General features: G+C 46.3%; 16 non-coding genes across 16 annotated transcripts; all 16 read left to right on the top strand.

The window, feature by feature from the left end:
• The first annotated feature begins 428 nt into the window (after positions 1-428).
• Positions 429-619, top strand: LOC142274738 (U2 spliceosomal RNA). Its single transcript, XR_012738988.1, has one exon. It is a non-coding gene; the product is annotated as a U2 spliceosomal RNA (small nuclear RNA).
• A 1,387-nt stretch (positions 620-2,006) lies between these two features.
• LOC142274737 (U2 spliceosomal RNA) lies at positions 2,007-2,197 on the top strand. The gene has a single exon (XR_012738987.1). It is a non-coding gene; the product is annotated as a U2 spliceosomal RNA (small nuclear RNA).
• A 1,387-nt stretch (positions 2,198-3,584) lies between these two features.
• On the top strand, positions 3,585-3,775 carry LOC142274736 (U2 spliceosomal RNA). Its single transcript, XR_012738986.1, has one exon. It is a non-coding gene; the product is annotated as a U2 spliceosomal RNA (small nuclear RNA).
• A 1,387-nt stretch (positions 3,776-5,162) lies between these two features.
• LOC142274734 (U2 spliceosomal RNA) lies at positions 5,163-5,353 on the top strand. Its single transcript, XR_012738984.1, has one exon. It is a non-coding gene; the product is annotated as a U2 spliceosomal RNA (small nuclear RNA).
• A 1,387-nt stretch (positions 5,354-6,740) lies between these two features.
• Positions 6,741-6,932, top strand: LOC142274748 (U2 spliceosomal RNA). The gene has a single exon (XR_012738997.1). It is a non-coding gene; the product is annotated as a U2 spliceosomal RNA (small nuclear RNA).
• Positions 6,933-8,319: 1,387 nt separating this feature from the next.
• Positions 8,320-8,510, top strand: LOC142274733 (U2 spliceosomal RNA). The gene has a single exon (XR_012738983.1). It is a non-coding gene; the product is annotated as a U2 spliceosomal RNA (small nuclear RNA).
• A 1,387-nt stretch (positions 8,511-9,897) lies between these two features.
• LOC142274732 (U2 spliceosomal RNA) lies at positions 9,898-10,088 on the top strand. The gene has a single exon (XR_012738982.1). It is a non-coding gene; the product is annotated as a U2 spliceosomal RNA (small nuclear RNA).
• Positions 10,089-11,475: 1,387 nt separating this feature from the next.
• LOC142274731 (U2 spliceosomal RNA) lies at positions 11,476-11,666 on the top strand. Its single transcript, XR_012738981.1, has one exon. It is a non-coding gene; the product is annotated as a U2 spliceosomal RNA (small nuclear RNA).
• A 1,387-nt stretch (positions 11,667-13,053) lies between these two features.
• LOC142274729 (U2 spliceosomal RNA) lies at positions 13,054-13,244 on the top strand. Its single transcript, XR_012738980.1, has one exon. It is a non-coding gene; the product is annotated as a U2 spliceosomal RNA (small nuclear RNA).
• Positions 13,245-14,631: 1,387 nt separating this feature from the next.
• LOC142274728 (U2 spliceosomal RNA) lies at positions 14,632-14,822 on the top strand. The gene has a single exon (XR_012738979.1). It is a non-coding gene; the product is annotated as a U2 spliceosomal RNA (small nuclear RNA).
• A 1,387-nt stretch (positions 14,823-16,209) lies between these two features.
• LOC142274727 (U2 spliceosomal RNA) lies at positions 16,210-16,400 on the top strand. Its single transcript, XR_012738978.1, has one exon. It is a non-coding gene; the product is annotated as a U2 spliceosomal RNA (small nuclear RNA).
• Positions 16,401-17,787: 1,387 nt separating this feature from the next.
• Positions 17,788-17,978, top strand: LOC142274726 (U2 spliceosomal RNA). Its single transcript, XR_012738977.1, has one exon. It is a non-coding gene; the product is annotated as a U2 spliceosomal RNA (small nuclear RNA).
• A 1,387-nt stretch (positions 17,979-19,365) lies between these two features.
• LOC142274725 (U2 spliceosomal RNA) lies at positions 19,366-19,556 on the top strand. Its single transcript, XR_012738976.1, has one exon. It is a non-coding gene; the product is annotated as a U2 spliceosomal RNA (small nuclear RNA).
• Positions 19,557-20,943: 1,387 nt separating this feature from the next.
• On the top strand, positions 20,944-21,134 carry LOC142274724 (U2 spliceosomal RNA). Its single transcript, XR_012738975.1, has one exon. It is a non-coding gene; the product is annotated as a U2 spliceosomal RNA (small nuclear RNA).
• A 1,389-nt stretch (positions 21,135-22,523) lies between these two features.
• LOC142274722 (U2 spliceosomal RNA) lies at positions 22,524-22,714 on the top strand. The gene has a single exon (XR_012738973.1). It is a non-coding gene; the product is annotated as a U2 spliceosomal RNA (small nuclear RNA).
• A 1,387-nt stretch (positions 22,715-24,101) lies between these two features.
• LOC142274721 (U2 spliceosomal RNA) lies at positions 24,102-24,292 on the top strand. The gene has a single exon (XR_012738972.1). It is a non-coding gene; the product is annotated as a U2 spliceosomal RNA (small nuclear RNA).
• The last annotated feature ends 736 nt before the right edge of the window (positions 24,293-25,028 follow it).

Raw genomic sequence — 25,028 nt, 5'->3', positions numbered from 1 at the left:
AGAAGGGAAGCGGGTGGTGAGAAAGGTACAGAGGGCAGGGTTTGGGGGCTGGGAAGGAAAGGGAAAAGATTAGGGTTTGGGGATGATGAAAGGGCTTTCTACGGGTAAGGATGGCAAAGGGTGGCAGTGACGGAAAGTCAGGCAACCTGTCCTGTCCGTCTTTTTGTATCGTGAATTGGAAAGACTGCAAGGGGGAGGGGAGTTGCTTGCGCCCTAAAGGAGGAGTTATTCAGATTCATTGCAGTGGGCGGCGGCTGCAAAACGCACCATTCTTCTTGTTTTGGCTCTGCAAAGCAGCCTTTTCAAGGGTTGGCTTGGGTGACAAAATGTCTTGTGTAGGCGTGGGTTTGTCTCCCTCTCGCTCTCTCTCCCTAAGATGTGTCCGGCATAGGCCAGGGTGCCACTCGAGGCCCAAACCAATTCTGGTTATCGCTTCTCGGCCTTTTGGCTAAGATCAAGTGTAGTATCTGTTCTTATCAGTTTAATATCTGATACGTCCCCTATCTGGGGACCATATATTAAATGGATTTTTAGAACAGGGAGATGGAAAAAGAGCTTGCTCTGTCCACTCCACGCATTGACCTGGTATTGCAGTACCTCCAGGAACGGTGCACCCCTTCTTAACCCAGTTTCCAAAAGCAGAACTCAATTCACCTGATTCATATTAGCCCGATTTAATGAATTGGAAGAAAGCATACGTCTTCATATGCACCTCAATTTGGCCCATTCACTTTTCACACTTCCTCCTTTTGTTTTTTATCTTTCACACTTTTGACTTTCTTTATTCATCCAAATAGCAAACTCATCACCACTCAACCTGACCAACTCGGCTATGTCCCCGTGCTGCAGTTCTCTGTCTTATCTAGATCATTTGCAATTGAATGGAATAGATCCCTTTTGGACAAAGTGGATTCACCTGCTGCTGCAGTGACCACAGGTGTGATAACATCTAGAATTGGCATCTGGTGCGATCTCTCCGCTTCCACTCCAAAGAAAGTTACCTGTTTATTCCTATCATGCATTGGTTTTTGGGGTTTTCTTTGAGTAATGATGATCTCTTTAGTAGTCTGTTGGCGCCCTCTCCTGGAGGAATAGTTTGCTTGCTCTTGGACATTCTAAAAGAGAGGTCATGATAGACATTGAGCTTCTGAGCTCAATTGGGGACAGTCATGGGTGATGAATGTTTGCAACCTACTGCGAAGCCTCATACCGCAATATAAGGAACGTCAAATACTAAGAAAGGGCGGCCTATGAAAGAATTACTACTTTCAATAAGTACACTTAAACGGCTAATTGGGAATAGAAAAACTGTAAAAAGCCCTCTGAGAAAGCCCCCCTCTAACCTTTGATAGTAAGCTTTTCTGTAGTCTGCCTGTTGATGTATTTTCCGTTTGAACTGTGCACAACATGAAGAGACGGAACACTGGCGGCTTGTCACAATGCCCCCCGATGACATCACAATAGCGCTGCTGCCTAGAAAACAAGCTGCGCAGAAGAAGTTGTTCTTTGGGTGGGAGGGTGGGCTAGTGGAAGGAGGGGGCAATCTCTTTTTTTCCCGGGTGGTAGGGGGATGACAGGAGAAGGGAAGCGGGTGGTGAGAAAGGTACAGAGGGCAGGGTTTGGGGGCTGGGAAGGAAAGGGAAAAGATTAGGGTTTGGGGATGATGAAAGGGCTTTCTACGGGTAAGGATGGCAAAGGGTGGCAGTGACGGAAAGTCAGGCAACCTGTCCTGTCCGTCTTTTTGTATCGTGAATTGGAAAGACTGCAAGGGGGAGGGGAGTTGCTTGCGCCCTAAAGGAGGAGTTATTCAGATTCATTGCAGTGGGCGGCGGCTGCAAAACGCACCATTCTTCTTGTTTTGGCTCTGCAAAGCAGCCTTTTCAAGGGTTGGCTTGGGTGACAAAATGTCTTGTGTAGGCGTGGGTTTGTCTCCCTCTCGCTCTCTCTCCCTAAGATGTGTCCGGCATAGGCCAGGGTGCCACTCGAGGCCCAAACCAATTCTGGTTATCGCTTCTCGGCCTTTTGGCTAAGATCAAGTGTAGTATCTGTTCTTATCAGTTTAATATCTGATACGTCCCCTATCTGGGGACCATATATTAAATGGATTTTTAGAACAGGGAGATGGAAAAAGAGCTTGCTCTGTCCACTCCACGCATTGACCTGGTATTGCAGTACCTCCAGGAACGGTGCACCCCTTCTTAACCCAGTTTCCAAAAGCAGAACTCAATTCACCTGATTCATATTAGCCCGATTTAATGAATTGGAAGAAAGCATACGTCTTCATATGCACCTCAATTTGGCCCATTCACTTTTCACACTTCCTCCTTTTGTTTTTTATCTTTCACACTTTTGACTTTCTTTATTCATCCAAATAGCAAACTCATCACCACTCAACCTGACCAACTCGGCTATGTCCCCGTGCTGCAGTTCTCTGTCTTATCTAGATCATTTGCAATTGAATGGAATAGATCCCTTTTGGACAAAGTGGATTCACCTGCTGCTGCAGTGACCACAGGTGTGATAACATCTAGAATTGGCATCTGGTGCGATCTCTCCGCTTCCACTCCAAAGAAAGTTACCTGTTTATTCCTATCATGCATTGGTTTTTGGGGTTTTCTTTGAGTAATGATGATCTCTTTAGTAGTCTGTTGGCGCCCTCTCCTGGAGGAATAGTTTGCTTGCTCTTGGACATTCTAAAAGAGAGGTCATGATAGACATTGAGCTTCTGAGCTCAATTGGGGACAGTCATGGGTGATGAATGTTTGCAACCTACTGCGAAGCCTCATACCGCAATATAAGGAACGTCAAATACTAAGAAAGGGCGGCCTATGAAAGAATTACTACTTTCAATAAGTACACTTAAACGGCTAATTGGGAATAGAAAAACTGTAAAAAGCCCTCTGAGAAAGCCCCCCTCTAACCTTTGATAGTAAGCTTTTCTGTAGTCTGCCTGTTGATGTATTTTCCGTTTGAACTGTGCACAACATGAAGAGACGGAACACTGGCGGCTTGTCACAATGCCCCCCGATGACATCACAATAGCGCTGCTGCCTAGAAAACAAGCTGCGCAGAAGAAGTTGTTCTTTGGGTGGGAGGGTGGGCTAGTGGAAGGAGGGGGCAATCTCTTTTTTTCCCGGGTGGTAGGGGGATGACAGGAGAAGGGAAGCGGGTGGTGAGAAAGGTACAGAGGGCAGGGTTTGGGGGCTGGGAAGGAAAGGGAAAAGATTAGGGTTTGGGGATGATGAAAGGGCTTTCTACGGGTAAGGATGGCAAAGGGTGGCAGTGACGGAAAGTCAGGCAACCTGTCCTGTCCGTCTTTTTGTATCGTGAATTGGAAAGACTGCAAGGGGGAGGGGAGTTGCTTGCGCCCTAAAGGAGGAGTTATTCAGATTCATTGCAGTGGGCGGCGGCTGCAAAACGCACCATTCTTCTTGTTTTGGCTCTGCAAAGCAGCCTTTTCAAGGGTTGGCTTGGGTGACAAAATGTCTTGTGTAGGCGTGGGTTTGTCTCCCTCTCGCTCTCTCTCCCTAAGATGTGTCCGGCATAGGCCAGGGTGCCACTCGAGGCCCAAACCAATTCTGGTTATCGCTTCTCGGCCTTTTGGCTAAGATCAAGTGTAGTATCTGTTCTTATCAGTTTAATATCTGATACGTCCCCTATCTGGGGACCATATATTAAATGGATTTTTAGAACAGGGAGATGGAAAAAGAGCTTGCTCTGTCCACTCCACGCATTGACCTGGTATTGCAGTACCTCCAGGAACGGTGCACCCCTTCTTAACCCAGTTTCCAAAAGCAGAACTCAATTCACCTGATTCATATTAGCCCGATTTAATGAATTGGAAGAAAGCATACGTCTTCATATGCACCTCAATTTGGCCCATTCACTTTTCACACTTCCTCCTTTTGTTTTTTATCTTTCACACTTTTGACTTTCTTTATTCATCCAAATAGCAAACTCATCACCACTCAACCTGACCAACTCGGCTATGTCCCCGTGCTGCAGTTCTCTGTCTTATCTAGATCATTTGCAATTGAATGGAATAGATCCCTTTTGGACAAAGTGGATTCACCTGCTGCTGCAGTGACCACAGGTGTGATAACATCTAGAATTGGCATCTGGTGCGATCTCTCCGCTTCCACTCCAAAGAAAGTTACCTGTTTATTCCTATCATGCATTGGTTTTTGGGGTTTTCTTTGAGTAATGATGATCTCTTTAGTAGTCTGTTGGCGCCCTCTCCTGGAGGAATAGTTTGCTTGCTCTTGGACATTCTAAAAGAGAGGTCATGATAGACATTGAGCTTCTGAGCTCAATTGGGGACAGTCATGGGTGATGAATGTTTGCAACCTACTGCGAAGCCTCATACCGCAATATAAGGAACGTCAAATACTAAGAAAGGGCGGCCTATGAAAGAATTACTACTTTCAATAAGTACACTTAAACGGCTAATTGGGAATAGAAAAACTGTAAAAAGCCCTCTGAGAAAGCCCCCCTCTAACCTTTGATAGTAAGCTTTTCTGTAGTCTGCCTGTTGATGTATTTTCCGTTTGAACTGTGCACAACATGAAGAGACGGAACACTGGCGGCTTGTCACAATGCCCCCCGATGACATCACAATAGCGCTGCTGCCTAGAAAACAAGCTGCGCAGAAGAAGTTGTTCTTTGGGTGGGAGGGTGGGCTAGTGGAAGGAGGGGGCAATCTCTTTTTTTCCCGGGTGGTAGGGGGATGACAGGAGAAGGGAAGCGGGTGGTGAGAAAGGTACAGAGGGCAGGGTTTGGGGGCTGGGAAGGAAAGGGAAAAGATTAGGGTTTGGGGATGATGAAAGGGCTTTCTACGGGTAAGGATGGCAAAGGGTGGCAGTGACGGAAAGTCAGGCAACCTGTCCTGTCCGTCTTTTTGTATCGTGAATTGGAAAGACTGCAAGGGGGAGGGGAGTTGCTTGCGCCCTAAAGGAGGAGTTATTCAGATTCATTGCAGTGGGCGGCGGCTGCAAAACGCACCATTCTTCTTGTTTTGGCTCTGCAAAGCAGCCTTTTCAAGGGTTGGCTTGGGTGACAAAATGTCTTGTGTAGGCGTGGGTTTGTCTCCCTCTCGCTCTCTCTCCCTAAGATGTGTCCGGCATAGGCCAGGGTGCCACTCGAGGCCCAAACCAATTCTGGTTATCGCTTCTCGGCCTTTTGGCTAAGATCAAGTGTAGTATCTGTTCTTATCAGTTTAATATCTGATACGTCCCCTATCTGGGGACCATATATTAAATGGATTTTTAGAACAGGGAGATGGAAAAAGAGCTTGCTCTGTCCACTCCACGCATTGACCTGGTATTGCAGTACCTCCAGGAACGGTGCACCCCTTCTTAACCCAGTTTCCAAAAGCAGAACTCAATTCACCTGATTCATATTAGCCCGATTTAATGAATTGGAAGAAAGCATACGTCTTCATATGCACCTCAATTTGGCCCATTCACTTTTCACACTTCCTCCTTTTGTTTTTTATCTTTCACACTTTTGACTTTCTTTATTCATCCAAATAGCAAACTCATCACCACTCAACCTGACCAACTCGGCTATGTCCCCGTGCTGCAGTTCTCTGTCTTATCTAGATCATTTGCAATTGAATGGAATAGATCCCTTTTGGACAAAGTGGATTCACCTGCTGCTGCAGTGACCACAGGTGTGATAACATCTAGAATTGGCATCTGGTGCGATCTCTCCGCTTCCACTCCAAAGAAAGTTACCTGTTTATTCCTATCATGCATTGGTTTTTGGGGTTTTCTTTGAGTAATGATGATCTCTTTAGTAGTCTGTTGGCGCCCTCTCCTGGAGGAATAGTTTGCTTGCTCTTGGACATTCTAAAAGAGAGGTCATGATAGACATTGAGCTTCTGAGCTCAATTGGGGACAGTCATGGGTGATGAATGTTTGCAACCTACTGCGAAGCCTCATACCGCAATATAAGGAACGTCAAATACTAAGAAAGGGCGGCCTATGAAAGAATTACTACTTTCAATAAGTACACTTAAACGGCTAATTGGGAATAGAAAAACTGTAAAAAGCCCTCTGAGAAAGCCCCCCTCTAACCTTTGATAGTAAGCTTTTCTGTAGTCTGCCTGTTGATGTATTTTCCGTTTGAACTGTGCACAACATGAAGAGACGGAACACTGGCGGCTTGTCACAATGCCCCCCGATGACATCACAATAGCGCTGCTGCCTAGAAAACAAGCTGCGCAGAAGAAGTTGTTCTTTGGGTGGGAGGGTGGGCTAGTGGAAGGAGGGGGCAATCTCTTTTTTTCCCGGGTGGTAGGGGGATGACAGGAGAAGGGAAGCGGGTGGTGAGAAAGGTACAGAGGGCAGGGTTTGGGGGCTGGGAAGGAAAGGGAAAAGATTAGGGTTTGGGGATGATGAAAGGGCTTTCTACGGGTAAGGATGGCAAAGGGTGGCAGTGACGGAAAGTCAGGCAACCTGTCCTGTCCGTCTTTTTGTATCGTGAATTGGAAAGACTGCAAGGGGGAGGGGAGTTGCTTGCGCCCTAAAGGAGGAGTTATTCAGATTCATTGCAGTGGGCGGCGGCTGCAAAACGCACCATTCTTCTTGTTTTGGCTCTGCAAAGCAGCCTTTTCAAGGGTTGGCTTGGGTGACAAAATGTCTTGTGTAGGCGTGGGTTTGTCTCCCTCTCGCTCTCTCTCCCTAAGATGTGTCCGGCATAGGCCAGGGTGCCACTCGAGGCCCAAACCAATTCTGGTTATCGCTTCTCGGCCTTTTGGCTAAGATCAAGTGTAGTATCTGTTCTTATCAGTTTAATATCTGATACGTCCCCTATCTGGGGACCATATATTAAATGGATTTTTAGAACAGGGAGATGGAAAAAGAGCTTGCTCTGTCCACTCCACGCATTGACCATGGTATTGCAGTACCTCCAGGAACGGTGCACCCCTTCTTAACCCAGTTTCCAAAAGCAGAACTCAATTCACCTGATTCATATTAGCCCGATTTAATGAATTGGAAGAAAGCATACGTCTTCATATGCACCTCAATTTGGCCCATTCACTTTTCACACTTCCTCCTTTTGTTTTTTATCTTTCACACTTTTGACTTTCTTTATTCATCCAAATAGCAAACTCATCACCACTCAACCTGACCAACTCGGCTATGTCCCCGTGCTGCAGTTCTCTGTCTTATCTAGATCATTTGCAATTGAATGGAATAGATCCCTTTTGGACAAAGTGGATTCACCTGCTGCTGCAGTGACCACAGGTGTGATAACATCTAGAATTGGCATCTGGTGCGATCTCTCCGCTTCCACTCCAAAGAAAGTTACCTGTTTATTCCTATCATGCATTGGTTTTTGGGGTTTTCTTTGAGTAATGATGATCTCTTTAGTAGTCTGTTGGCGCCCTCTCCTGGAGGAATAGTTTGCTTGCTCTTGGACATTCTAAAAGAGAGGTCATGATAGACATTGAGCTTCTGAGCTCAATTGGGGACAGTCATGGGTGATGAATGTTTGCAACCTACTGCGAAGCCTCATACCGCAATATAAGGAACGTCAAATACTAAGAAAGGGCGGCCTATGAAAGAATTACTACTTTCAATAAGTACACTTAAACGGCTAATTGGGAATAGAAAAACTGTAAAAAGCCCTCTGAGAAAGCCCCCCTCTAACCTTTGATAGTAAGCTTTTCTGTAGTCTGCCTGTTGATGTATTTTCCGTTTGAACTGTGCACAACATGAAGAGACGGAACACTGGCGGCTTGTCACAATGCCCCCCGATGACATCACAATAGCGCTGCTGCCTAGAAAACAAGCTGCGCAGAAGAAGTTGTTCTTTGGGTGGGAGGGTGGGCTAGTGGAAGGAGGGGGCAATCTCTTTTTTTCCCGGGTGGTAGGGGGATGACAGGAGAAGGGAAGCGGGTGGTGAGAAAGGTACAGAGGGCAGGGTTTGGGGGCTGGGAAGGAAAGGGAAAAGATTAGGGTTTGGGGATGATGAAAGGGCTTTCTACGGGTAAGGATGGCAAAGGGTGGCAGTGACGGAAAGTCAGGCAACCTGTCCTGTCCGTCTTTTTGTATCGTGAATTGGAAAGACTGCAAGGGGGAGGGGAGTTGCTTGCGCCCTAAAGGAGGAGTTATTCAGATTCATTGCAGTGGGCGGCGGCTGCAAAACGCACCATTCTTCTTGTTTTGGCTCTGCAAAGCAGCCTTTTCAAGGGTTGGCTTGGGTGACAAAATGTCTTGTGTAGGCGTGGGTTTGTCTCCCTCTCGCTCTCTCTCCCTAAGATGTGTCCGGCATAGGCCAGGGTGCCACTCGAGGCCCAAACCAATTCTGGTTATCGCTTCTCGGCCTTTTGGCTAAGATCAAGTGTAGTATCTGTTCTTATCAGTTTAATATCTGATACGTCCCCTATCTGGGGACCATATATTAAATGGATTTTTAGAACAGGGAGATGGAAAAAGAGCTTGCTCTGTCCACTCCACGCATTGACCTGGTATTGCAGTACCTCCAGGAACGGTGCACCCCTTCTTAACCCAGTTTCCAAAAGCAGAACTCAATTCACCTGATTCATATTAGCCCGATTTAATGAATTGGAAGAAAGCATACGTCTTCATATGCACCTCAATTTGGCCCATTCACTTTTCACACTTCCTCCTTTTGTTTTTTATCTTTCACACTTTTGACTTTCTTTATTCATCCAAATAGCAAACTCATCACCACTCAACCTGACCAACTCGGCTATGTCCCCGTGCTGCAGTTCTCTGTCTTATCTAGATCATTTGCAATTGAATGGAATAGATCCCTTTTGGACAAAGTGGATTCACCTGCTGCTGCAGTGACCACAGGTGTGATAACATCTAGAATTGGCATCTGGTGCGATCTCTCCGCTTCCACTCCAAAGAAAGTTACCTGTTTATTCCTATCATGCATTGGTTTTTGGGGTTTTCTTTGAGTAATGATGATCTCTTTAGTAGTCTGTTGGCGCCCTCTCCTGGAGGAATAGTTTGCTTGCTCTTGGACATTCTAAAAGAGAGGTCATGATAGACATTGAGCTTCTGAGCTCAATTGGGGACAGTCATGGGTGATGAATGTTTGCAACCTACTGCGAAGCCTCATACCGCAATATAAGGAACGTCAAATACTAAGAAAGGGCGGCCTATGAAAGAATTACTACTTTCAATAAGTACACTTAAACGGCTAATTGGGAATAGAAAAACTGTAAAAAGCCCTCTGAGAAAGCCCCCCTCTAACCTTTGATAGTAAGCTTTTCTGTAGTCTGCCTGTTGATGTATTTTCCGTTTGAACTGTGCACAACATGAAGAGACGGAACACTGGCGGCTTGTCACAATGCCCCCCGATGACATCACAATAGCGCTGCTGCCTAGAAAACAAGCTGCGCAGAAGAAGTTGTTCTTTGGGTGGGAGGGTGGGCTAGTGGAAGGAGGGGGCAATCTCTTTTTTTCCCGGGTGGTAGGGGGATGACAGGAGAAGGGAAGCGGGTGGTGAGAAAGGTACAGAGGGCAGGGTTTGGGGGCTGGGAAGGAAAGGGAAAAGATTAGGGTTTGGGGATGATGAAAGGGCTTTCTACGGGTAAGGATGGCAAAGGGTGGCAGTGACGGAAAGTCAGGCAACCTGTCCTGTCCGTCTTTTTGTATCGTGAATTGGAAAGACTGCAAGGGGGAGGGGAGTTGCTTGCGCCCTAAAGGAGGAGTTATTCAGATTCATTGCAGTGGGCGGCGGCTGCAAAACGCACCATTCTTCTTGTTTTGGCTCTGCAAAGCAGCCTTTTCAAGGGTTGGCTTGGGTGACAAAATGTCTTGTGTAGGCGTGGGTTTGTCTCCCTCTCGCTCTCTCTCCCTAAGATGTGTCCGGCATAGGCCAGGGTGCCACTCGAGGCCCAAACCAATTCTGGTTATCGCTTCTCGGCCTTTTGGCTAAGATCAAGTGTAGTATCTGTTCTTATCAGTTTAATATCTGATACGTCCCCTATCTGGGGACCATATATTAAATGGATTTTTAGAACAGGGAGATGGAAAAAGAGCTTGCTCTGTCCACTCCACGCATTGACCTGGTATTGCAGTACCTCCAGGAACGGTGCACCCCTTCTTAACCCAGTTTCCAAAAGCAGAACTCAATTCACCTGATTCATATTAGCCCGATTTAATGAATTGGAAGAAAGCATACGTCTTCATATGCACCTCAATTTGGCCCATTCACTTTTCACACTTCCTCCTTTTGTTTTTTATCTTTCACACTTTTGACTTTCTTTATTCATCCAAATAGCAAACTCATCACCACTCAACCTGACCAACTCGGCTATGTCCCCGTGCTGCAGTTCTCTGTCTTATCTAGATCATTTGCAATTGAATGGAATAGATCCCTTTTGGACAAAGTGGATTCACCTGCTGCTGCAGTGACCACAGGTGTGATAACATCTAGAATTGGCATCTGGTGCGATCTCTCCGCTTCCACTCCAAAGAAAGTTACCTGTTTATTCCTATCATGCATTGGTTTTTGGGGTTTTCTTTGAGTAATGATGATCTCTTTAGTAGTCTGTTGGCGCCCTCTCCTGGAGGAATAGTTTGCTTGCTCTTGGACATTCTAAAAGAGAGGTCATGATAGACATTGAGCTTCTGAGCTCAATTGGGGACAGTCATGGGTGATGAATGTTTGCAACCTACTGCGAAGCCTCATACCGCAATATAAGGAACGTCAAATACTAAGAAAGGGCGGCCTATGAAAGAATTACTACTTTCAATAAGTACACTTAAACGGCTAATTGGGAATAGAAAAACTGTAAAAAGCCCTCTGAGAAAGCCCCCCTCTAACCTTTGATAGTAAGCTTTTCTGTAGTCTGCCTGTTGATGTATTTTCCGTTTGAACTGTGCACAACATGAAGAGACGGAACACTGGCGGCTTGTCACAATGCCCCCCGATGACATCACAATAGCGCTGCTGCCTAGAAAACAAGCTGCGCAGAAGAAGTTGTTCTTTGGGTGGGAGGGTGGGCTAGTGGAAGGAGGGGGCAATCTCTTTTTTTCCCGGGTGGTAGGGGGATGACAGGAGAAGGGAAGCGGGTGGTGAGAAAGGTACAGAGGGCAGGGTTTGGGGGCTGGGAAGGAAAGGGAAAAGATTAGGGTTTGGGGATGATGAAAGGGCTTTCTACGGGTAAGGATGGCAAAGGGTGGCAGTGACGGAAAGTCAGGCAACCTGTCCTGTCCGTCTTTTTGTATCGTGAATTGGAAAGACTGCAAGGGGGAGGGGAGTTGCTTGCGCCCTAAAGGAGGAGTTATTCAGATTCATTGCAGTGGGCGGCGGCTGCAAAACGCACCATTCTTCTTGTTTTGGCTCTGCAAAGCAGCCTTTTCAAGGGTTGGCTTGGGTGACAAAATGTCTTGTGTAGGCGTGGGTTTGTCTCCCTCTCGCTCTCTCTCCCTAAGATGTGTCCGGCATAGGCCAGGGTGCCACTCGAGGCCCAAACCAATTCTGGTTATCGCTTCTCGGCCTTTTGGCTAAGATCAAGTGTAGTATCTGTTCTTATCAGTTTAATATCTGATACGTCCCCTATCTGGGGACCATATATTAAATGGATTTTTAGAACAGGGAGATGGAAAAAGAGCTTGCTCTGTCCACTCCACGCATTGACCTGGTATTGCAGTACCTCCAGGAACGGTGCACCCCTTCTTAACCCAGTTTCCAAAAGCAGAACTCAATTCACCTGATTCATATTAGCCCGATTTAATGAATTGGAAGAAAGCATACGTCTTCATATGCACCTCAATTTGGCCCATTCACTTTTCACACTTCCTCCTTTTGTTTTTTATCTTTCACACTTTTGACTTTCTTTATTCATCCAAATAGCAAACTCATCACCACTCAACCTGACCAACTCGGCTATGTCCCCGTGCTGCAGTTCTCTGTCTTATCTAGATCATTTGCAATTGAATGGAATAGATCCCTTTTGGACAAAGTGGATTCACCTGCTGCTGCAGTGACCACAGGTGTGATAACATCTAGAATTGGCATCTGGTGCGATCTCTCCGCTTCCACTCCAAAGAAAGTTACCTGTTTATTCCTATCATGCATTGGTTTTTGGGGTTTTCTTTGAGTAATGATGATCTCTTTAGTAGTCTGTTGGCGCCCTCTCCTGGAGGAATAGTTTGCTTGCTCTTGGACATTCTAAAAGAGAGGTCATGATAGACATTGAGCTTCTGAGCTCAATTGGGGACAGTCATGGGTGATGAATGTTTGCAACCTACTGCGAAGCCTCATACCGCAATATAAGGAACGTCAAATACTAAGAAAGGGCGGCCTATGAAAGAATTACTACTTTCAATAAGTACACTTAAACGGCTAATTGGGAATAGAAAAACTGTAAAAAGCCCTCTGAGAAAGCCCCCCTCTAACCTTTGATAGTAAGCTTTTCTGTAGTCTGCCTGTTGATGTATTTTCCGTTTGAACTGTGCACAACATGAAGAGACGGAACACTGGCGGCTTGTCACAATGCCCCCCGATGACATCACAATAGCGCTGCTGCCTAGAAAACAAGCTGCGCAGAAGAAGTTGTTCTTTGGGTGGGAGGGTGGGCTAGTGGAAGGAGGGGGCAATCTCTTTTTTTCCCGGGTGGTAGGGGGATGACAGGAGAAGGGAAGCGGGTGGTGAGAAAGGTACAGAGGGCAGGGTTTGGGGGCTGGGAAGGAAAGGGAAAAGATTAGGGTTTGGGGATGATGAAAGGGCTTTCTACGGGTAAGGATGGCAAAGGGTGGCAGTGACGGAAAGTCAGGCAACCTGTCCTGTCCGTCTTTTTGTATCGTGAATTGGAAAGACTGCAAGGGGGAGGGGAGTTGCTTGCGCCCTAAAGGAGGAGTTATTCAGATTCATTGCAGTGGGCGGCGGCTGCAAAACGCACCATTCTTCTTGTTTTGGCTCTGCAAAGCAGCCTTTTCAAGGGTTGGCTTGGGTGACAAAATGTCTTGTGTAGGCGTGGGTTTGTCTCCCTCTCGCTCTCTCTCCCTAAGATGTGTCCGGCATAGGCCAGGGTGCCACTCGAGGCCCAAACCAATTCTGGTTATCGCTTCTCGGCCTTTTGGCTAAGATCAAGTGTAGTATCTGTTCTTATCAGTTTAATATCTGATACGTCCCCTATCTGGGGACCATATATTAAATGGATTTTTAGAACAGGGAGATGGAAAAAGAGCTTGCTCTGTCCACTCCACGCATTGACCTGGTATTGCAGTACCTCCAGGAACGGTGCACCCCTTCTTAACCCAGTTTCCAAAAGCAGAACTCAATTCACCTGATTCATATTAGCCCGATTTAATGAATTGGAAGAAAGCATACGTCTTCATATGCACCTCAATTTGGCCCATTCACTTTTCACACTTCCTCCTTTTGTTTTTTATCTTTCACACTTTTGACTTTCTTTATTCATCCAAATAGCAAACTCATCACCACTCAACCTGACCAACTCGGCTATGTCCCCGTGCTGCAGTTCTCTGTCTTATCTAGATCATTTGCAATTGAATGGAATAGATCCCTTTTGGACAAAGTGGATTCACCTGCTGCTGCAGTGACCACAGGTGTGATAACATCTAGAATTGGCATCTGGTGCGATCTCTCCGCTTCCACTCCAAAGAAAGTTACCTGTTTATTCCTATCATGCATTGGTTTTTGGGGTTTTCTTTGAGTAATGATGATCTCTTTAGTAGTCTGTTGGCGCCCTCTCCTGGAGGAATAGTTTGCTTGCTCTTGGACATTCTAAAAGAGAGGTCATGATAGACATTGAGCTTCTGAGCTCAATTGGGGACAGTCATGGGTGATGAATGTTTGCAACCTACTGCGAAGCCTCATACCGCAATATAAGGAACGTCAAATACTAAGAAAGGGCGGCCTATGAAAGAATTACTACTTTCAATAAGTACACTTAAACGGCTAATTGGGAATAGAAAAACTGTAAAAAGCCCTCTGAGAAAGCCCCCCTCTAACCTTTGATAGTAAGCTTTTCTGTAGTCTGCCTGTTGATGTATTTTCCGTTTGAACTGTGCACAACATGAAGAGACGGAACACTGGCGGCTTGTCACAATGCCCCCCGATGACATCACAATAGCGCTGCTGCCTAGAAAACAAGCTGCGCAGAAGAAGTTGTTCTTTGGGTGGGAGGGTGGGCTAGTGGAAGGAGGGGGCAATCTCTTTTTTTCCCGGGTGGTAGGGGGATGACAGGAGAAGGGAAGCGGGTGGTGAGAAAGGTACAGAGGGCAGGGTTTGGGGGCTGGGAAGGAAAGGGAAAAGATTAGGGTTTGGGGATGATGAAAGGGCTTTCTACGGGTAAGGATGGCAAAGGGTGGCAGTGACGGAAAGTCAGGCAACCTGTCCTGTCCGTCTTTTTGTATCGTGAATTGGAAAGACTGCAAGGGGGAGGGGAGTTGCTTGCGCCCTAAAGGAGGAGTTATTCAGATTCATTGCAGTGGGCGGCGGCTGCAAAACGCACCATTCTTCTTGTTTTGGCTCTGCAAAGCAGCCTTTTCAAGGGTTGGCTTGGGTGACAAAATGTCTTGTGTAGGCGTGGGTTTGTCTCCCTCTCGCTCTCTCTCCCTAAGATGTGTCCGGCATAGGCCAGGGTGCCACTCGAGGCCCAAACCAATTCTGGTTATCGCTTCTCGGCCTTTTGGCTAAGATCAAGTGTAGTATCTGTTCTTATCAGTTTAATATCTGATACGTCCCCTATCTGGGGACCATATATTAAATGGATTTTTAGAACAGGGAGATGGAAAAAGAGCTTGCTCTGTCCACTCCACGCATTGACCTGGTATTGCAGTACCTCCAGGAACGGTGCACCCCTTCTTAACCCAGTTTCCAAAAGCAGAACTCAATTCACCTGATTCATATTAGCCCGATTTAATGAATTGGAAGAAAGCATACGTCTTCATATGCACCTCAATTTGGCCCATTCACTTTTCACACTTCCTCCTTTTGTTTTTTATCTTTCACACTTTTGACTTTCTTTATTCATCCAAATAGCAAACTCATCACCACTCAACCTGACCAACTCGGCTATGTCCCCGTGCTGCAGTTCTCTGTCTTATCTAGATCATTTGCAATTGAATGGAATAGATCCCTTTTGGACAAAGTGGATTCACCTGCTGCTGCAGTGACCACAGGTGTGATAACATCTAGAATTGGCATCTGGTGCGATCTCTCCGCTTCCACTCCAAAGAAAGTTACCTGTTTATTCCTATCATGCATTGGTTTTTGGGGTTTTCTTTGAGTAATGATGATCTCTTTAGTAGTCTGTTGGCGCCCTCTCCTGGAGGAATAGTTTGCTTGCTCTTGGACATTCTAAAAGAGAGGTCATGATAGACATTGAGCTTCTGAGCTCAATTGGGGACAGTCATGGGTGATGAATGTTTGCAACCTACTGCGAAGCCTCATACCGCAATATAAGGAACGTCAAATACTAAGAAAGGGCGGCCTATGAAAGAATTACTACTTTCAATAAGTACACTTAAACGGCTAATTGGGAATAGAAAAACTGTAAAAAGCCCTCTGAGAAAGCCCCCCTCTAACCTTTGATAGTAAGCTTTTCTGTAGTCTGCCTGTTGATGTATTTTCCGTTTGAACTGTGCACAACATGAAGAGACGGAACACTGGCGGCTTGTCACAATGCCCCCCGATGACATCACAATAGCGCTGCTGCCTAGAAAACAAGCTGCGCAGAAGAAGTTGTTCTTTGGGTGGGAGGGTGGGCTAGTGGAAGGAGGGGGCAATCTCTTTTTTTCCCGGGTGGTAGGGGGATGACAGGAGAAGGGAAGCGGGTGGTGAGAAAGGTACAGAGGGCAGGGTTTGGGGGCTGGGAAGGAAAGGGAAAAGATTAGGGTTTGGGGATGATGAAAGGGCTTTCTACGGGTAAGGATGGCAAAGGGTGGCAGTGACGGAAAGTCAGGCAACCTGTCCTGTCCGTCTTTTTGTATCGTGAATTGGAAAGACTGCAAGGGGGAGGGGAGTTGCTTGCGCCCTAAAGGAGGAGTTATTCAGATTCATTGCAGTGGGCGGCGGCTGCAAAACGCACCATTCTTCTTGTTTTGGCTCTGCAAAGCAGCCTTTTCAAGGGTTGGCTTGGGTGACAAAATGTCTTGTGTAGGCGTGGGTTTGTCTCCCTCTCGCTCTCTCTCCCTAAGATGTGTCCGGCATAGGCCAGGGTGCCACTCGAGGCCCAAACCAATTCTGGTTATCGCTTCTCGGCCTTTTGGCTAAGATCAAGTGTAGTATCTGTTCTTATCAGTTTAATATCTGATACGTCCCCTATCTGGGGACCATATATTAAATGGATTTTTAGAACAGGGAGATGGAAAAAGAGCTTGCTCTGTCCACTCCACGCATTGACCTGGTATTGCAGTACCTCCAGGAACGGTGCACCCCTTCTTAACCCAGTTTCCAAAAGCAGAACTCAATTCACCTGATTCATATTAGCCCGATTTAATGAATTGGAAGAAAGCATACGTCTTCATATGCACCTCAATTTGGCCCATTCACTTTTCACACTTCCTCCTTTTGTTTTTTATCTTTCACACTTTTGACTTTCTTTATTCATCCAAATAGCAAACTCATCACCACTCAACCTGACCAACTCGGCTATGTCCCCGTGCTGCAGTTCTCTGTCTTATCTAGATCATTTGCAATTGAATGGAATAGATCCCTTTTGGACAAAGTGGATTCACCTGCTGCTGCAGTGACCACAGGTGTGATAACATCTAGAATTGGCATCTGGTGCGATCTCTCCGCTTCCACTCCAAAGAAAGTTACCTGTTTATTCCTATCATGCATTGGTTTTTGGGGTTTTCTTTGAGTAATGATGATCTCTTTAGTAGTCTGTTGGCGCCCTCTCCTGGAGGAATAGTTTGCTTGCTCTTGGACATTCTAAAAGAGAGGTCATGATAGACATTGAGCTTCTGAGCTCAATTGGGGACAGTCATGGGTGATGAATGTTTGCAACCTACTGCGAAGCCTCATACCGCAATATAAGGAACGTCAAATACTAAGAAAGGGCGGCCTATGAAAGAATTACTACTTTCAATAAGTACACTTAAACGGCTAATTGGGAATAGAAAAACTGTAAAAAGCCCTCTGAGAAAGCCCCCCTCTAACCTTTGATAGTAAGCTTTTCTGTAGTCTGCCTGTTGATGTATTTTCCGTTTGAACTGTGCACAACATGAAGAGACGGAACACTGGCGGCTTGTCACAATGCCCCCCGATGACATCACAATAGCGCTGCTGCCTAGAAAACAAGCTGCGCAGAAGAAGTTGTTCTTTGGGTGGGAGGGTGGGCTAGTGGAAGGAGGGGGCAATCTCTTTTTTTCCCGGGTGGTAGGGGGATGACAGGAGAAGGGAAGCGGGTGGTGAGAAAGGTACAGAGGGCAGGGTTTGGGGGCTGGGAAGGAAAGGGAAAAGATTAGGGTTTGGGGATGATGAAAGGGCTTTCTACGGGTAAGGATGGCAAAGGGTGGCAGTGACGGAAAGTCAGGCAACCTGTCCTGTCCGTCTTTTTGTATCGTGAATTGGAAAGACTGCAAGGGGGAGGGGAGTTGCTTGCGCCCTAAAGGAGGAGTTATTCAGATTCATTGCAGTGGGCGGCGGCTGCAAAACGCACCATTCTTCTTGTTTTGGCTCTGCAAAGCAGCCTTTTCAAGGGTTGGCTTGGGTGACAAAATGTCTTGTGTAGGCGTGGGTTTGTCTCCCTCTCGCTCTCTCTCCCTAAGATGTGTCCGGCATAGGCCAGGGTGCCACTCGAGGCCCAAACCAATTCTGGTTATCGCTTCTCGGCCTTTTGGCTAAGATCAAGTGTAGTATCTGTTCTTATCAGTTTAATATCTGATACGTCCCCTATCTGGGGACCATATATTAAATGGATTTTTAGAACAGGGAGATGGAAAAAGAGCTTGCTCTGTCCACTCCACGCATTGACCTGGTATTGCAGTACCTCCAGGAACGGTGCACCCCTTCTTAACCCAGTTTCCAAAAGCAGAACTCAATTCACCTGATTCATATTAGCCCGATTTAATGAATTGGAAGAAAGCATACGTCTTCATATGCACCTCAATTTGGCCCATTCACTTTTCACACTTCCTCCTTTTGTTTTTTATCTTTCACACTTTTGACTTTCTTTATTCATCCAAATAGCAAACTCATCACCACTCAACCTGACCAACTCGGCTATGTCCCCGTGCTGCAGTTCTCTGTCTTATCTAGATCATTTGCAATTGAATGGAATAGATCCCTTTTGGACAAAGTGGATTCACCTGCTGCTGCAGTGACCACAGGTGTGATAACATCTAGAATTGGCATCTGGTGCGATCTCTCCGCTTCCACTCCAAAGAAAGTTACCTGTTTATTCCTATCATGCATTGGTTTTTGGGGTTTTCTTTGAGTAATGATGATCTCTTTAGTAGTCTGTTGGCGCCCTCTCCTGGAGGAATAGTTTGCTTGCTCTTGGACATTCTAAAAGAGAGGTCATGATAGACATTGAGCTTCTGAGCTCAATTGGGGACAGTCATGGGTGATGAATGTTTGCAACCTACTGCGAAGCCTCATACCGCAATATAAGGAACGTCAAATACTAAGAAAGGGCGGCCTATGAAAGAATTACTACTTTCAATAAGTACACTTAAACGGCTAATTGGGAATAGAAAAACTGTAAAAAGCCCTCTGAGAAAGCCCCCCTCTAACCTTTGATAGTAAGCTTTTCTGTAGTCTGCCTGTTGATGTATTTTCCGTTTGAACTGTGCACAACATGAAGAGACGGAACACTGGCGGCTTGTCACAATGCCCCCCGATGACATCACAATAGCGCTGCTGCCTAGAAAACAAGCTGCGCAGAAGAAGTTGTTCTTTGGGTGGGAGGGTGGGCTAGTGGAAGGAGGGGGCAATCTCTTTTTTTCCCGGGTGGTAGGGGGATGACAGGAGAAGGGAAGCGGGTGGTGAGAAAGGTACAGAGGGCAGGGTTTGGGGGCTGGGAAGGAAAGGGAAAAGATTAGGGTTTGGGGATGATGAAAGGGCTTTCTACGGGTAAGGATGGCAAAGGGTGGCAGTGACGGAAAGTCAGGCAACCTGTCCTGTCCGTCTTTTTGTATCGTGAATTGGAAAGACTGCAAGGGGGAGGGGAGTTGCTTGCGCCCTAAAGGAGGAGTTATTCAGATTCATTGCAGTGGGCGGCGGCTGCAAAACGCACCATTCTTCTTGTTTTGGCTCTGCAAAGCAGCCTTTTCAAGGGTTGGCTTGGGTGACAAAATGTCTTGTGTAGGCGTGGGTTTGTCTCCCTCTCGCTCTCTCTCCCTAAGATGTGTCCGGCATAGGCCAGGGTGCCACTCGAGGCCCAAACCAATTCTGGTTATCGCTTCTCGGCCTTTTGGCTAAGATCAAGTGTAGTATCTGTTCTTATCAGTTTAATATCTGATACGTCCCCTATCTGGGGACCATATATTAAATGGATTTTTAGAACAGGGAGATGGAAAAAGAGCTTGCTCTGTCCACTCCACGCATTGACCTGGTATTGCAGTACCTCCAGGAACGGTGCACCCCTTCTTAACCCAGTTTCCAAAAGCAGAACTCAATTCACCTGATTCATATTAGCCCGATTTAATGAATTGGAAGAAAGCATACGTCTTCATATGCACCTCAATTTGGCCCATTCACTTTTCACACTTCCTCCTTTTGTTTTTTATCTTTCACACTTTTGACTTTCTTTATTCATCCAAATAGCAAACTCATCACCACTCAACCTGACCAACTCGGCTATGTCCCCGTGCTGCAGTTCTCTGTCTTATCTAGATCATTTGCAATTGAATGGAATAGATCCCTTTTGGACAAAGTGGATTCACCTGCTGCTGCAGTGACCACAGGTGTGATAACATCTAGAATTGGCATCTGGTGCGATCTCTCCGCTTCCACTCCAAAGAAAGTTACCTGTTTATTCCTATCATGCATTGGTTTTTGGGGTTTTCTTTGAGTAATGATGATCTCTTTAGTAGTCTGTTGGCGCCCTCTCCTGGAGGAATAGTTTGCTTGCTCTTGGACATTCTAAAAGAGAGGTCATGATAGACATTGAGCTTCTGAGCTCAATTGGGGACAGTCATGGGTGATGAATGTTTGCAACCTACTGCGAAGCCTCATACCGCAATATAAGGAACGTCAAATACTAAGAAAGGGCGGCCTATGAAAGAATTACTACTTTCAATAAGTACACTTAAACGGCTAATTGGGAATAGAAAAACTGTAAAAAGCCCTCTGAGAAAGCCCCCCTCTAACCTTTGATAGTAAGCTTTTCTGTAGTCTGCCTGTTGATGTATTTTCCGTTTGAACTGTGCACAACATGAAGAGACGGAACACTGGCGGCTTGTCACAATGCCCCCCGATGACATCACAATAGCGCTGCTGCCTAGAAAACAAGCTGCGCAGAAGAAGTTGTTCTTTGGGTGGGAGGGTGGGCTAGTGGAAGGAGGGGGCAATCTCTTTTTTTCCCGGGTGGTAGGGGGATGACAGGAGAAGGGAAGCGGGTGGTGAGAAAGGTACAGAGGGCAGGGTTTGGGGGCTGGGAAGGAAAGGGAAAAGATTAGGGTTTGGGGATGATGAAAGGGCTTTCTACGGGTAAGGATGGCAAAGGGTGGCAGTGACGGAAAGTCAGGCAACCTGTCCTGTCCGTCTTTTTGTATCGTGAATTGGAAAGACTGCAAGGGGGAGGGGAGTTGCTTGCGCCCTAAAGGAGGAGTTATTCAGATTCATTGCAGTGGGCGGCGGCTGCAAAACGCACCATTCTTCTTGTTTTGGCTCTGCAAAGCAGCCTTTTCAAGGGTTGGCTTGGGTGACAAAATGTCTTGTGTAGGCGTGGGTTTGTCTCCCTCTCGCTCTCTCTCCCTAAGATGTGTCCGGCATAGGCCAGGGTGCCACTCGAGGCCCAAACCAATTCTGGTTATCGCTTCTCGGCCTTTTGGCTAAGATCAAGTGTAGTATCTGTTCTTATCAGTTTAATATCTGATACGTCCCCTATCTGGGGACCATATATTAAATGGATTTTTAGAACAGGGAGATGGAAAAAGAGCTTGCTCTGTCCACTCCACGCATTGACCTGGTATTGCAGTACCTCCAGGAACGGTGCACCCCTTCTTAACCCAGTTTCCAAAAGCAGAACTCAATTCACCTGATTCATATTAGCCCGATTTAATGAATTGGAAGAAAGCATACGTCTTCATATGCACCTCAATTTGGCCCATTCACTTTTCACACTTCCTCCTTTTGTTTTTTATCTTTCACACTTTTGACTTTCTTTATTCATCCAAATAGCAAACTCATCACCACTCAACCTGACCAACTCGGCTATGTCCCCGTGCTGCAGTTCTCTGTCTTATCTAGATCATTTGCAATTGAATGGAATAGATCCCTTTTGGACAAAGTGGATTCACCTGCTGCTGCAGTGACCACAGGTGTGATAACATCTAGAATTGGCATCTGGTGCGATCTCTCCGCTTCCACTCCAAAGAAAGTTACCTGTTTATTCCTATCATGCATTGGTTTTTGGGGTTTTCTTTGAGTAATGATGATCTCTTTAGTAGTCTGTTGGCGCCCTCTCCTGGAGGAATAGTTTGCTTGCTCTTGGACATTCTAAAAGAGAGGTCATGATAGACATTGAGCTTCTGAGCTCAATTGGGGACAGTCATGGGTGATGAATGTTTGCAACCTACTGCGAAGCCTCATACCGCAATATAAGGAACGTCAAATACTAAGAAAGGGCGGCCTATGAAAGAATTACTACTTTCAATAAGTACACTTAAACGGCTAATTGGGAATAGAAAAACTGTAAAAAGCCCTCTGAGAAAGCCCCCCTCTAACCTTTGATAGTAAGCTTTTCTGTAGTCTGCCTGTTGATATGTATTTTCCGTTTGAACTGTGCACAACATGAAGAGACGGAACACTGGCGGCTTGTCACAATGCCCCCCGATGACATCACAATAGCGCTGCTGCCTAGAAAACAAGCTGCGCAGAAGAAGTTGTTCTTTGGGTGGGAGGGTGGGCTAGTGGAAGGAGGGGGCAATCTCTTTTTTTCCCGGGTGGTAGGGGGATGACAGGAGAAGGGAAGCGGGTGGTGAGAAAGGTACAGAGGGCAGGGTTTGGGGGCTGGGAAGGAAAGGGAAAAGATTAGGGTTTGGGGATGATGAAAGGGCTTTCTACGGGTAAGGATGGCAAAGGGTGGCAGTGACGGAAAGTCAGGCAACCTGTCCTGTCCGTCTTTTTGTATCGTGAATTGGAAAGACTGCAAGGGGGAGGGGAGTTGCTTGCGCCCTAAAGGAGGAGTTATTCAGATTCATTGCAGTGGGCGGCGGCTGCAAAACGCACCATTCTTCTTGTTTTGGCTCTGCAAAGCAGCCTTTTCAAGGGTTGGCTTGGGTGACAAAATGTCTTGTGTAGGCGTGGGTTTGTCTCCCTCTCGCTCTCTCTCCCTAAGATGTGTCCGGCATAGGCCAGGGTGCCACTCGAGGCCCAAACCAATTCTGGTTATCGCTTCTCGGCCTTTTGGCTAAGATCAAGTGTAGTATCTGTTCTTATCAGTTTAATATCTGATACGTCCCCTATCTGGGGACCATATATTAAATGGATTTTTAGAACAGGGAGATGGAAAAAGAGCTTGCTCTGTCCACTCCACGCATTGACCTGGTATTGCAGTACCTCCAGGAACGGTGCACCCCTTCTTAACCCAGTTTCCAAAAGCAGAACTCAATTCACCTGATTCATATTAGCCCGATTTAATGAATTGGAAGAAAGCATACGTCTTCATATGCACCTCAATTTGGCCCATTCACTTTTCACACTTCCTCCTTTTGTTTTTTATCTTTCACACTTTTGACTTTCTTTATTCATCCAAATAGCAAACTCATCACCACTCAACCTGACCAACTCGGCTATGTCCCCGTGCTGCAGTTCTCTGTCTTATCTAGATCATTTGCAATTGAATGGAATAGATCCCTTTTGGACAAAGTGGATTCACCTGCTGCTGCAGTGACCACAGGTGTGATAACATCTAGAATTGGCATCTGGTGCGATCTCTCCGCTTCCACTCCAAAGAAAGTTACCTGTTTATTCCTATCATGCATTGGTTTTTGGGGTTTTCTTTGAGTAATGATGATCTCTTTAGTAGTCTGTTGGCGCCCTCTCCTGGAGGAATAGTTTGCTTGCTCTTGGACATTCTAAAAGAGAGGTCATGATAGACATTGAGCTTCTGAGCTCAATTGGGGACAGTCAAGGGTGATGAATGTTTGCAACCTACTGCGAAGCCTCATACCGCAATATAAGGAACGTCAAATACTAAGAAAGGGCGGCCTATGAAAGAATTACTACTTTCAATAAGTACACTTAAACGGCTAATTGGGAATAGAAAAACTGTAAAAAGCCCTCTGAGAAAGCCCCCCTCTAACCTTTGATAGTAAGCTTTTCTGTAGTCTGCCTGTTGATGTATTTTCCGTTTGAACTGTGCACAACATGAAGAGACGGAACACTGGCGGCTTGTCACAATGCCCCCCGATGACATCACAATAGCGCTGCTGCCTAGAAAACAAGCTGCGCAGAAGAAGTTGTTCTTTGGGTGGGAGGGTGGGCTAGTGGAAGGAGGGGGCAATCTCTTTTTTTCCCGGGTGGTAGGGGGATGACAGGAGAAGGGAAGCGGGTGGTGAGAAAGGTACAGAGGGCAGGGTTTGGGGGCTGGGAAGGAAAGGGAAAAGATTAGGGTTTGGGGATGATGAAAGGGCTTTCTACGGGTAAGGATGGCAAAGGGTGGCAGTGACGGAAAGTCAGGCAACCTGTCCTGTCCGTCTTTTTGTATCGTGAATTGGAAAGACTGCAAGGGGGAGGGGAGTTGCTTGCGCCCTAAAGGAGGAGTTATTCAGATTCATTGCAGTGGGCGGCGGCTGCAAAACGCACCATTCTTCTTGTTTTGGCTCTGCAAAGCAGCCTTTTCAAGGGTTGGCTTGGGTGACAAAATGTCTTGTGTAGGCGTGGGTTTGTCTCCCTCTCGCTCTCTCTCCCTAAGATGTGTCCGGCATAGGCCAGGGTGCCACTCGAGGCCCAAACCAATTCTGGTTATCGCTTCTCGGCCTTTTGGCTAAGATCAAGTGTAGTATCTGTTCTTATCAGTTTAATATCTGATACGTCCCCTATCTGGGGACCATATATTAAATGGATTTTTAGAACAGGGAGATGGAAAAAGAGCTTGCTCTGTCCACTCCACGCATTGACCTGGTATTGCAGTACCTCCAGGAACGGTGCACCCCTTCTTAACCCAGTTTCCAAAAGCAGAACTCAATTCACCTGATTCATATTAGCCCGATTTAATGAATTGGAAGAAAGCATACGTCTTCATATGCACCTCAATTTGGCCCATTCACTTTTCACACTTCCTCCTTTTGTTTTTTATCTTTCACACTTTTGACTTTCTTTATTCATCCAAATAGCAAACTCATCACCACTCAACCTGACCAACTCGGCTATGTCCCCGTGCTGCAGTTCTCTGTCTTATCTAGATCATTTGCAATTGAATGGAATAGATCCCTTTTGGACAAAGTGGATTCACCTGCTGCTGCAGTGACCACAGGTGTGATAACATCTAGAATTGGCATCTGGTGCGATCTCTCCGCTTCCACTCCAAAGAAAGTTACCTGTTTATTCCTATCATGCATTGGTTTTTGGGGTTTTCTTTGAGTAATGATGATCTCTTTAGTAGTCTGTTGGCGCCCTCTCCTGGAGGAATAGTTTGCTTGCTCTTGGACATTCTAAAAGAGAGGTCATGATAGACATTGAGCTTCTGAGCTCAATTGGGGACAGTCATGGGTGATGAATGTTTGCAACCTACTGCGAAGCCTCATACCGCAATATAAGGAACGTCAAATACTAAGAAAGGGCGGCCTATGAAAGAATTACTACTTTCAATAAGTACACTTAAACGGCTAATTGGGAATAGAAAAACTGTAAAAAGCCCTCTGAGAAAGCCCCCCTCTAACCTTTGATAGTAA

Source organism: Anomaloglossus baeobatrachus, unplaced genomic scaffold (genome assembly GCF_048569485.1).
Source record: "Anomaloglossus baeobatrachus isolate aAnoBae1 unplaced genomic scaffold, aAnoBae1.hap1 Scaffold_3791, whole genome shotgun sequence".
NCBI lineage: Eukaryota > Metazoa > Chordata > Amphibia > Anura > Aromobatidae > Anomaloglossus > Anomaloglossus baeobatrachus.
This window is presented reverse-complemented; position numbering and strand designations above follow the sequence as displayed.